Raw genomic sequence first — 12,124 nt, 5'->3', positions numbered from 1 at the left:
GTCCTTGCCACAGCCCCGCCCAGGAATGCCCCACCCCCAGAATGCCCGGCCATGCCCCATCATGCCCCACTCAGCCCCATTGGCGCTGCGCCACAGTTTGAATCCCACCACGATGGGAACCTGTTACTAAACTTTTTGGATCCCACCACTGGGTAGTGGATGTTGTTTGACCTGCTGCTTGACTTTACTTGCTGCAGTCAGTTCATGTGCAGTCCCATAATGAGGACAACTACTCCCTGTAGACATTTCAACTCAAGAAAATGGCATAGGAGAAAAGGCAGGAGTCCCTCTCTTTCATGCTATGCTCCCAAGTCAATCTGGATGCTTGATAATCTTCGTCTTTCAATAACATGTATGATAGCAGGTTGTAGGGTTGCCAGCTCTTAACTAGGGAAATACCAGGAGATTTTGAGGTGAAACCTGGGAGGGTGGGGTGTGAGTGGGAGAGGAACTTATCAGGATACAGTGCCATGGCGTTACCCAACATGGTAGGGTATGTCCCTTTTAGAGAGGGGAATTAGTGGGACAGACCTTGCTTTGCAAGGGGGGGCAACCACAAGATCGTTGCCACTTTTGTTTATGGTAGGTTTTTCTCAGAAATCCACAGGAGTCAAAAGTAAAGGGTAACCATTTTTATTGAACATTTGCAAGAAGCTCTATGCCCTGATCTTACAGGTACACAATTATAAATCACAAGCACATGGAGTATTCTCACAGTTCTAGGATTTAGAAAGAGGTGAGGGGAAAGGTTTGGAATAGATCAGGGCATTGTGGGAAGGGTAACTCACTCTACGTGGGCCTGCCCCTGAGACTGACTCAAAAACTGACACTAGTCCAGAATGCAGTGGCTAGACTTCTCACTGGAGTGTTGGTGAGAGAGCACATAGCACCTGTGCTGTAGCAGCTGCACAGGTTGCCAGTGGAATTCTGAATCAGGTTCAAGGTTTTGGTTTAAACCTTTAAGGTCCTGAATGGTCAGAGACCCTTGCATCTGCAGAACCGCATCACCTCTTATTGCCCACGGAGGATGCGTCATCTTCTGATAAAAACATTCTGGTGGTTTCTGCCCCCAAGGATGTGTGCTCAGCCTTGACCAGGGCTTTCTCTGCCCTCATTCCAGTCTAGTGGAACTGACATCAGGGCCTTGTGGAACCTTAAATAGTCCTGCAGGGCCTGTAAGACAGATATATTCCACCAGGCCATCCTGACTCCATCTGCTGACCTCCCTGTAACAATAATCAGCCATCAGCACGGTTGTCATTCTGTACTACCTCTCTCCTTAGCTTCTCCCACACTCAGACAATCCTTGAATTTGGTGTTTATGTTTGAGGTGGGATGGCTGGTTTTCCTTACATCTATGATATTGCTTGCCATCTATTGCATTAGATCAGGGGTCTGCAACCAGTGGCTCCGGAGCTGCATGTGGCTCTTTCAGCCTTATACTGCAGCTGAAAGAGGTTGGAGGGTAGTGTGGGTGTGTCCCTCCAGGCCTCCAGAGCAGCGCTGGAAGGAAAGGTGAGTGGAGAGGCCGAACCAGAGGCGTCACCATGCGTGAGGGCGCCGCTAACTGCAAATGGCTTTTCGCATCCCCTCCACTCACCTCTCCTTCCAGCGCTGCTCTGGAAGGCTGGAGGAACATGCCACGCTGCCCTCCAACTTCTGGAGGTCAGAGGGTAGCATGGGCATGTCCCTCCAGAGCAGCCACCCCCCTCTGCCATCCCTGCAGCCGCCATCGCCCCCTCTGCCCCATGTAGAAGGTGGCTGCCTGCTCCATTGGGCAGAGGGGGTTTTCCTGCCTGGCGCCGCTGCCTCCTGCAGCTCAAGAGGCAGCGGCACTGGGCAGGCTGTGGCTGCCATTCTCCCTCTGCTCCATGGACCAGGCGGCTGCCTGCTCCATCAGGCAGAGGGGATTTCCCTGCCCAGCACCTCCGCCTCCTAGTGCTGGAAGGAAAGGTGAGTGGAGGGGCCGAACTGGAGGTGGTTCCATGCGGAGTCGCCTCTCCGGCTTGGTAGATCTTCGTGGCCATAGAAAACAGGTCCAAATGGCTCTTTGGGTGGAAAAGGTTGCCGACCCCTGCATTAGATCATGTTTGAGTATCCTTTTTGAGCCTAAGGAGAGGTGTGCTTTCATCCCAGAGCAGGGACTCCTCTTCCCAGGCTGGGCTTTTGTTTGGCTTATGGCTTTAGGAAAGGCATAGCCAGCAGCTACACATTCTACTGAATGGCAGGCAGACTTGCCCAGGCAGATCTTTTCCCTATTGGCACCACTGTGCAAAATCAGGAGATGGCTTTCAACTTTGGCCTGTACTGCTAAGGAGGCACCTTTTAGGGGACAAGTCAGGTAGGGACACTGCTTCCATACAAACAGACTTTCTCTCCCACCTCAGGTCTGGCTGGTAACTCTAAAGCAGTAATTTTCTCCAGGGGAATCGATTTTGCTCAACTGAAGATCAATTGTAACAGCAGGAGATCTCCAGTTTGGAACTCTAGCAGGTTGGATTGGGGAAACTCCAACCAGACTCGTGTCATCCATGTCACCTAGTTTGACCCCACAGAAGTGGGCAGAAATAAGCAGATGGTCTCTGTCAGCCCTGGTTGCAGGAACTCTCTAAAATGGGGAAAGAAGAACTATGTATACTGTTCTGACAGCATAGACTTCACCATTAAAAAAAATAACATAGCATCTCCAGTGGGGGAAAAAAGAGGACGTTGAATACAAACAGCTGTCTGATTGGTTTTTTGTAAGAAGAAAAATCTATTTTTATAATCAAACAGAAATAGAGAACACGAGATCAAAGGAGGCCAAAACAGCTTTGAAACCCTTACAATATGAAGTTTTAGATTAGAGTATTACCAGCTGAACCAGTTACGGAATGCCAGAATAGAATCCCAGGGAAAAATCCACCGAGATTCATGGCTGTGTTAACTCCTGTCGAAGTGAGCTGTGCCCATTCATTTCCAATAAGTGCAAAGAAGGCAAACTTCCCACAGGACTGCACACACAAACAGCAAGGTCAGGCCATAGAGCTTCTTGCAGATGCTGAACCTTCCTGACACCTGCAAATCATTTGGTCGCCACTGTTTATTTGAGTCTCCTATCAAGCTACCAGTTTTTCTCAGTTTGTTTTCGCTCAGAAACTCCCTTCCCTTGAGATCGAAAGAAAACAGAGAGAAAAAATAAGTGTGATCCTCTTTGCTGTGCACACATCAAATTAACATAATCACACTATGTTTTATTTTCATTCTCTTTTCCTGTTCTCTGAAGATAAGTCAATAAACAACGCCTGAGACATTAGCAGAGGCCTTGCTGTTCTCCCATTCTGCCATCTGAGGATATTTCTTCAGAGTCAATCAAAGCTCTAAATTATCGCGTGAGGTGTAAAATATGAAGAACACTTGAAAAATGTGTGTATATTGTTTGGGTAACATTCACGCCCGCCTGTGCAAAGATTCGTCTTCATGAAGGTCTAATTTCAATTTTGTGGCCGCTCAAGAATGCAACTTGCAAACAAAATAGCTGCTGAAATTAAATTAAAGCAGAAAATGAAACAGAAGCCAGTTTTGACGAATAGATGTCACCAAAAGCACATCATCTCTTGCGAGCTGCTTCAGATATTCTCCAGTATGGGTTTTTGAACAGACGCTAGTGAAGTTGCAGGACTAACATTTCTCCTGTGGAAATATTCCTCTTCTACTCTTGTTTGACACTGCTGTTCCCCTGGCTGCTATTTTATTTGCCATTTTTTTTCCTGGTTGCTTCTACTTCATTCTATATTCTTTCCTTTTGGCCCAAAGGGGGAAAATTAGTTATACGTATTTGCAATTAATTTTTGAAAATGTCAGGGAAGACCCACTCTTTACTTAGGCCCCTTCCGCATGGGCCAATAAACATGGGTATAGGATGCTAAAAAACCCATGGAGGGGGGGTCTTTGCACAGATCCCACCTACCCCCCCCCCAAAAAAAACAAGTCCGCCCCATGTTATTTCCCCTAACCCAGGTTTTTTGAAAATCGCTAAACCAGTGAAGAAGAAGAAGAAGAAGAAGAAGAAGAAGAAGAAGAAGAAGAAGAAGAAGAAGAAGAAGAAGAAGAAGAAGAAGAAGAAGAAGAAGAGTTTGGATTTATATCCCCCCTTTCTCTCCTGCAGGAGACTCAAAGGGGCTTACAATCTCCTTGCCCTTCCCCCCTCACAACAAACACCCTGTGAGGTAGGTGGGGCTGAGAGAGCTCCGAAAAGCTGTGACTAGCCCAAGGTCACCCAGCTGGCGTGTGTGGGAGTGTACAGGCTAATCTGAATTCCTCAGATAAGCCTCCACAGCTCAGGCGGCAGAGCGGAGAATCAAACCTGGTTCCTCCAGATTAGATACACGAGCTCTTAACCTCCTGCGCCACTGCTGCTCCTTTTCAAAAATCCCAGGTTGCAGCTGCAGCTGCTTGCGAGCGAATGGCCAAGGAGAACGGGCTTTATTTGCCTCCCTTTTCCTTTTAAAAAGTTTTTGCGGCTTGCATCTGCATAGTTATGCAGGTGCAGATGGTCATATTGTGGGATATCAGCAAGGCTGTGGGGGTTCTTTTGTGTAGCTACGCATGGACGGGCAGTAATTTTTTTTAAAAAAAAGAGACATGCAAGGGCACAACAGCAATCCAGATTGTTTCTGTGGGCTCCAATTGCTGCCTGCCCAGATGCATGTGAATGAGAAAACAGGAAAATTGGTTCCTTTGTCTCGACTGCAACCCACTGTACTTCCACACTATACATTGCTGTGTGGAAGGGTCCTCAGTGAACCGAATGACATCATGATAATATGAGAGACAGCATGGTGCGGTGGCTAGAAACAAAACCAAAATAGAAAGGAAAAAAAAAACCCTTCAACCCAGAATGACCAAATAACTAAGAAAATTGACAAAAAGTCTAATACCAGAATGAATACTTAAGGGTTACATGTGATAAATTAACAAAGCTTTAATACTTTACAAATGTATTGGGTTTTAATGGATTTTTAAACCATCTGTAAATTATTGAGAGCAAGAACAGTGTGGTGGTTAAGGTGTCGGACTAGGACTGGGAAACCCAGATTCAAATCCTCACTCACACCGTGGAAGCTTGGTGGGTATGCTTGGGCCAGACACAAATATTTGGGATAGTATTTGGATAGGTCATGACATAGAGGCAGCCAATGGCAAAACTTCTCTGAACATCTCTTGCCTTGAAAACCCTATAGCACAAGTATCATACTCGCGGCCCTCCAGATGTTATGGACTGCAGTTCCCATCATCCCCTGCCAGCATCATGCTGGCAGGGGACAATGGGAACTGTAGTCCATAACATCTGGAGGGCCGTGAGTTTGACACCTGTGCCGTATAGAGTCAATGCAACTTGGCAAAAAAAAAGTATTAAAGTTTTGTTAAATTTACTGCTTGTAATACTTAAGTATTCGTTCTGGTACTAGGCTTTTTATCAACCTTCTCAGTTGCATAGTGACTGAAATGTCAGAACAGGGCCTGAGAGGTTCAAATCCCAACTTTATCATGGAATTATACTGGGCGATCTTGGGCCATTCATTCTCACTCCACATAACGTGCCTCACGGTTTATAAGGATAAAATGGAGGAAGGGAGAATGATGTTATAAATTGCTTTAATTTCCAAATAGGAAGGAAAGTGTGGTATAAATATCTATGTATAGCTGAGAGGATCTAGGTACATAATAGCATCATTGAAGGGAAATGAGGACACTCTAACAAACAAGTGAATATTTTATGTACTGCCAAATTTGGGGGGGTGGGGGAAAATATGTTTTGGTGCTATTTGATTATTTAGTTCATCTATACCTGTTGTGTTGCAATGCATTAGCAGAACAAATAATAGTGCACAGATGCAAGGGAATTGTTTTGTAGAACTTTACTGGATAACAAATGAATTTACACTAAATACAGGAACAGCAAACTCTATGGCCGTTTCCGCACGGCCCATTTATGACGGCCTGGGGGCGCCAAAAAAGGCGCCCCCAGGCCGCCGTTCGCACAGGCGCCGCTGCTGCAATGCAGCAGCGGCGACCTGACTCTTCTTCCCTCCCCCCAGGGCAGCGTCAAGCCGCCCTAAACAACAACCCTTTAAAGGGTTGTTGTTGGGGAGGGAGCGTCTTCCCTGCGGCGCGGTGCGAACCGCGCCGCCGGGAAGATGCTGTCTCCCGTCTCCGCCCCCTCCAGGGGTCGGAGGGCAGCGTGGGCGGGGCTGTGACGCCCCGCAGGCGATGAGGAGGACACTGTGAGTGGGGCGGGGGAGGGCGCAGAGGCGGCTCCGTGCGGAGCCGCCTGCCGCCTGCCGGCCTCCGCTTCGCCCGTTCGCATGCTTGCATGCGAACGGGCTTCCGCCCCCATGCCGCCCGCACTCTTGGCGGCGTGGGGGCGGAAGGAGGCCGTGCGGAAACGGCCTATGCAAGTACTCAGTCTGGGTGTCTGCTCATTCTATTTGTCCCTGGGCGTCTGTCTCACCTCTTTTGCTGGAAGAAGAGAGATCTTTCCAGAAGCTCATGTGATTCTAGCCATGTGACTTCAACAGTTAACTCTTGCTTGACTGGTGAAGCAGGCACTTGTAAAATTCTAACAATACCTCACCTTTCTCACATTAGAGATCCAAACAGGCGTGCATCATTCTCTTCTCTATTTTATCCTCAGTACACCTCAGTCAGGTAGATTAGGCTGAGAGGGAGTGACTGGCCCAGGGACATCCAGCAAAGTCCCATGGCAGACTGTGGCTTTGAACCTGGAACTCCTAGACTGTAGTTCAGTACTCTAACCACTATACTTACTGCTATTGAAATGTTTTCAAGAACTACTTTCCTTGCTGAATCTCTGTATGCCACACACTTGTCATACTTATAGGGAAGACACTAGAAATCTCACCAAAATCCCTCTCCAAAAATGACAAGATGTCTATTTTAATGCCTCATCCTTGTAACAGTTATTATGTCTGTAAGTTAAACAGAAGCTTCGTTGCACGTGATTAAAAATCTTTCTAACAAAAGTCTAAAATTTGATAGCAGAGCTGCACTTGGCCTGCTAGTGCTCTAACGTACATGATGTTCCGAAATAAGTTACATGAATAATTGTGAACAAATTTTCTTTCACTAGAAAAGATAATTTTTTAAAGATAATTACAGGATGGCAATCCATACAGATGTTGTACTTGCATAAGGCACAACGCAGAGCTGTGCTTCCATCAATCCTTGCAAACCAGTTTTCAGCACTAATGACTCCTAAAGTCAAGGAGAAGAATTGCAAGTTAAAATTGCAAGTTAAATTCCATTTAAAATTGCTTTTAATTTTTTTTTTAAAAGTGTATCTCGAGTGTCATTAAAACTGTATCCTCCTGACTGGATAAGTTAAGGCACTGAATCAGTGTGTTGCTATTTCCACTAAGAAAACCAGGCTTTTTAGAGATAAATGCGCACCAGTTTCAGTAACAGCCGGTACCCAGTTTGGAGATATACATAAGCATGTACTTAATGTGCATCATTCAGATGATCACCCGCAATTATTATGATGTTTTGCAAAAGCTAATGTTCAAGAATGATGGGTACAGTCTGACAATGCAATTCATGGGGGAGGGGGAAATTCTGCAGTGGTGGGGACAGCACTACTGCCACACCATTGCTCTGTCCCCTAAAGAATTTCAGGCAGTGTGGGGGGCATGCAAAACTGAACATTTCCCAAGGTGACCTGGAAACCCCTATTGCCACCCAATGGGCTATGCCCAGTGGTGGGATTCAGGAGGTTCGCACCACTTCAGCAGAACCAGTTGTTAAAATGGTGCTTGTAAACAACCAGTTGTTAAATTATTTGAATACCACCACTGGCTATGCCACACTAAAACATGGCGTAATTCACTGGGCAACATAGGGGCAATCCTGGGTTGAAAGCCCTGTGGGAACTCCAAAGTGGGCTCCACCTCAGGAATGCCCCTGGACTGCCCCCCACCCTTGCTGGTGCAGGTTCCTGTGGTAGAGGAGCGTTGATGTGAACAGCAGCTTGTAGGTTTGGGCACCATGCAGTTGTTCTGTGCCCTCCATCAACATATTAGCCCCTCCACTGGTTCATTTGCCCCTTGAGCCCAACCTCGTGCTTCTTCCAGGAATCTCCCCCCCCCCCATGGATTGCACTGCCAGATTGTCAACCGAAGCTGGAAAAGTCTCAGTTTTAATCGCTAGTTTGTTGTATAAAGCTAGACAATCTGATTTACAGAAAAATCTTGCCTCATCATTAAAACAAATGTATGAATGAAACCATTGAAACAAATGTATTAATGCGAACTACTCATTAAATGAGTACTATTTAACATTAATAAGCTAGATATCGCATATGATTTTTAATTTGAGACAACAAATTGTGATTTTAGAACTGAGCTAAATTGACAGACATGTGATTTTCTAACCATTAGCATCTTTCATCTTTGGGGCAGAAAATGTTGTCTAATTATATGTAATTGCATCCTTCTATTCCCTCATAAAATTTTGATCTTTTTTCCCTTCATATTTATTATGCTTTTTCTTGTTTGCCAATAAATCAAATCTTGTAAGTGCTTAATCATCTTGTTTTGTCTTTCATACCCCTTCATCAACATGTCATGTTCACAACTGGGGGATCCTTGTGCCATATGGTCAGGGATATCTATTCCCACGTAAAGGATACAAAACCATAATGCTGTTTTTGATGAGTTACATGGTAATATAATTTGATGGCTGCCACTGGCCCATCTTTTCAATTGTGGCTAATGTGAAAGATTCCTTTCCATTAAACCAAAGATTGTTCACTTCTGTATTATTGGGAGTTGTGGGCACTCTATTTTCCACACAATGGTCCAGGGGGTGGGGAACAGGAAAGCGCATCGTGCTGCATAAATGATCTCCTCATGGATGGTCAGAGTCTATATGTTAAAAATGCACGGTTTCACAGTTATGTACTCAAGCATAACCAACAAATAGCTGCCAATTGAAAAAAATGTCTATGGTAAGAATCCTCTGCAATTCAAATGGCCTTGTTCCCTACAATTTACAAAAATGTTTTTAATCTACAATGTGTAAAAAACATAAAATAGAACAAAAGACAGCACTGTATGAAAAAAATGCCACCTCATTCAGAATTCCACAGGCTGAACATATCTTTACATCTAACAGACACATGTGGGCTCCATCTGCAGATACCTACACCTGCGCATTGGGACCACGTTGGCAGAAAAAAGACTTGCTTCTAAACTTGGGATAACCCCCTATCTTGTGGAAAGCTTCTAAATTGGGGGGGGGATTACAAAACAAACTTCAGAAAACAGTTGACTGCTCAAATGTTGATAACTATTCTTTGAATGCAGGCAGGTGTACAAGAAGGAGAGTGGGAAAGGAAGAGAGACAATCACATGCTGCCAGGCTGCCACAGACAACAAGGAGAAAGACGACAAGACCACCAGCATCTACTGTTGCTCCTCAGTCAAGTTTCTAGCAGGCAGGGACAAAGAGTCTCAGCTCCCCCTTACCTAGGGAGGGGGAAGCAGGTGTGGTGGCTCATCCCCCCTCAGGCAACAACAGCACAGCCATAATAGAACTCACCATAGCTGCATTCTGACAACATGTAGCTCAGGCAAGTGAAGGAGGAGGAGAAGGGGTAGCCACTCCTGACTCCAGCTACCCCCTGCCTTCATTCCAACAAAAAATTTCCTCATACCTTCCTAGAGCCAACACTTCTCAGCTGGCTAGAGGCATGCAAGGAAGGGGAAGTTCAGGAGCTGAATTGTTGGTCTGAGACCAGTTGTAGAATGGTGAAGGACAGGGGAATGGCAAGGGGGCAGTTGTGGGGTGACAGAAGTGAGGAGGCTTACATGATGGGGTAAAGGGGAGACAGAGAATAATGGGCATGTGAGGGAGTCAGAAAGTGAGGGAAGAAGGGGTGAGGGAGTCAGAAAGTGAGGGGGCATGGGTGAAGGGGTGGAGGAGAGGGGAGGATGGAAAAGCAATGGAAATTGAATGCTGTCTCCACATAAGTTCCTTGATGGGGGGGGGGGTCCTCACTTGTCATATTTTCATAATGAGTTAAAATTTAAACCTGTAACAATGTGATCCTGAGCAGAAATATACCCTTTTAAGTCTGCTGGTATCAAAAGGCTTAGAAAGGCATAACTCTGCTGAGGACTGCACTGTAAATCTATTGTAGAAGCATAACAATCAGCAAAAAAAATGTCTTAGCCTAAATCCATACAAAAGATTAAGGGGAAGGTACACCCACAACGATGATAAGAGAAAATTTGTACCCACCAGGCTGAAGACTAAAAAATCACAAGGAATTTTATAGCATCATAGCAGTGTTGAAAAATTATTTCAAAGCAATTTTGTACAATACAGGTACATAGGAACACAATTATTATTTTCTTTTTTAACACAATAACACAATAACAGTATTTTCATGTTTTGGAATTGTGTTCCCTGTATATAGTGATGTTTTGTGTAACATGTTTTTTATTTTGTTTTACAGAACATCCTTGAAGGTTTCACAAGGCCAGTAATTATCTAGATTCTGGCTAGCTGTTGCTGTTATTGTGTTAAAAAAGAAAAAATAATAATTACTGTGTTCCTATGTACCTGTATTGTACAAAATTGCTTTGAAATAATTTTTCAACACTGCTATGATGCTATAAAATTCCTTATGATTTTTTAGTCTTCAGCCTGGTGGGTACAAATTTTCTCTTATCATCATTAGCCTAAATCCAAGCATTACTGAACATTGCACTACAGCAATTGTTCACAACTGGATTTTCCTGCGGATGACACTATCCGGTCGAGAATGGTTGTTATAGTGTACAATATGCAACAATGAGTTTTCTTCTGTGGGTTATCTTCTGCTGTGAGAATGCTTCCTCCTACGCAAGGAGTCTTTCCATTGAAGGAAGGCTTCTCACTTAGTGGAAAGAAGCTATTGGAAGTCTTATGGGTTAATCCTGGTTAAGAATCCAGTTACTGGAAAAGAACAAAAAGTTAATCTTGCTTTTGCCCATCATGAACAAAGTCGGCAGTATTTACAACTAGATGCAGCCTAGGTGGACATCACATCTCACCAGCATGAAAACATCTTCTCAACGATCATCTCAACCCAAATGACAGAGAAGTCTGTAGTCAAAACAAAAGCTGTACTGTGGTATGGAAGTACTCCAGATCCAGACCCATTTATGATCCGATGCTGAGCCCAGCTTGTTTTCCCTATCTCCCCTGCAGAAAGGCGGGATTCACAAATCTGAAAAGCATTTGTGAATCACAACCCTTTTAAGACATACCACTGTTACGTTTGCCCTCTTTAAAATGATCAGGGGGATAGAGGCCTGAACATTGGGAAAAACTAACTTCCCTACAGCCACCAAGAGAGTTCATGATAGAGTTGATCCCCGACCTGGGGACTTCACGGCTTATTACTTTAGATACTATACTACTTCAGTCTCCTTGATGTCTGGCAGATGAAATGAAAACTTGGGTATCTGAAGTGATACAAAACATCTACAGGAGTGGTTGTTTTGTGATGGTTCTTACACAGAAATCCTCTTTAGATGTTGCTGTCATTGTCTGATGAACATGCATGAACAGAACCTGAAGGATTAGATGTGGCAAATGAACACATTTGATTCTTGAAACAGGCCTCTGCAGATATCTGTTTATTTGGTATATTCATGCATTCAACAAGAATACGGGTGGCCTGCTTGACTGTCTATTGGTATTATCATAAGCAGAGTTACACTGTTGAAATCACTAGACCTAAGCTCCACTGACACATTACAACGTCTTCATGTTTGTTGGGGAACGACACACCGACTTTGTATCACACATGCAATGGGTGTTTTGTGCCTCCCAGATGCACACTGGATCTTTTCTGTTTGCAAATACAACATGTAAAAAAGGTCACTTTAGCACCCCCACCCCCACCCGGCCGCAATCTATTTTCAGGTCCACAAATTGGTCCATGGAGTTGCCCTCTGTTGTAAAAATCATGTCAGTTGCATGGCTACATGACGTGGTCCTGAGGTGATCTCCAGAGTACTGTCTGATCAGGTTGTAAGGAATCAGTTTCAATTGTTGTGACCTGAGGAGGTGA

Source organism: Sphaerodactylus townsendi, linkage group LG01 (genome assembly GCF_021028975.2).
Source record: "Sphaerodactylus townsendi isolate TG3544 linkage group LG01, MPM_Stown_v2.3, whole genome shotgun sequence".
NCBI lineage: Eukaryota > Metazoa > Chordata > Lepidosauria > Squamata > Sphaerodactylidae > Sphaerodactylus > Sphaerodactylus townsendi.
This window is presented reverse-complemented; position numbering follows the sequence as displayed.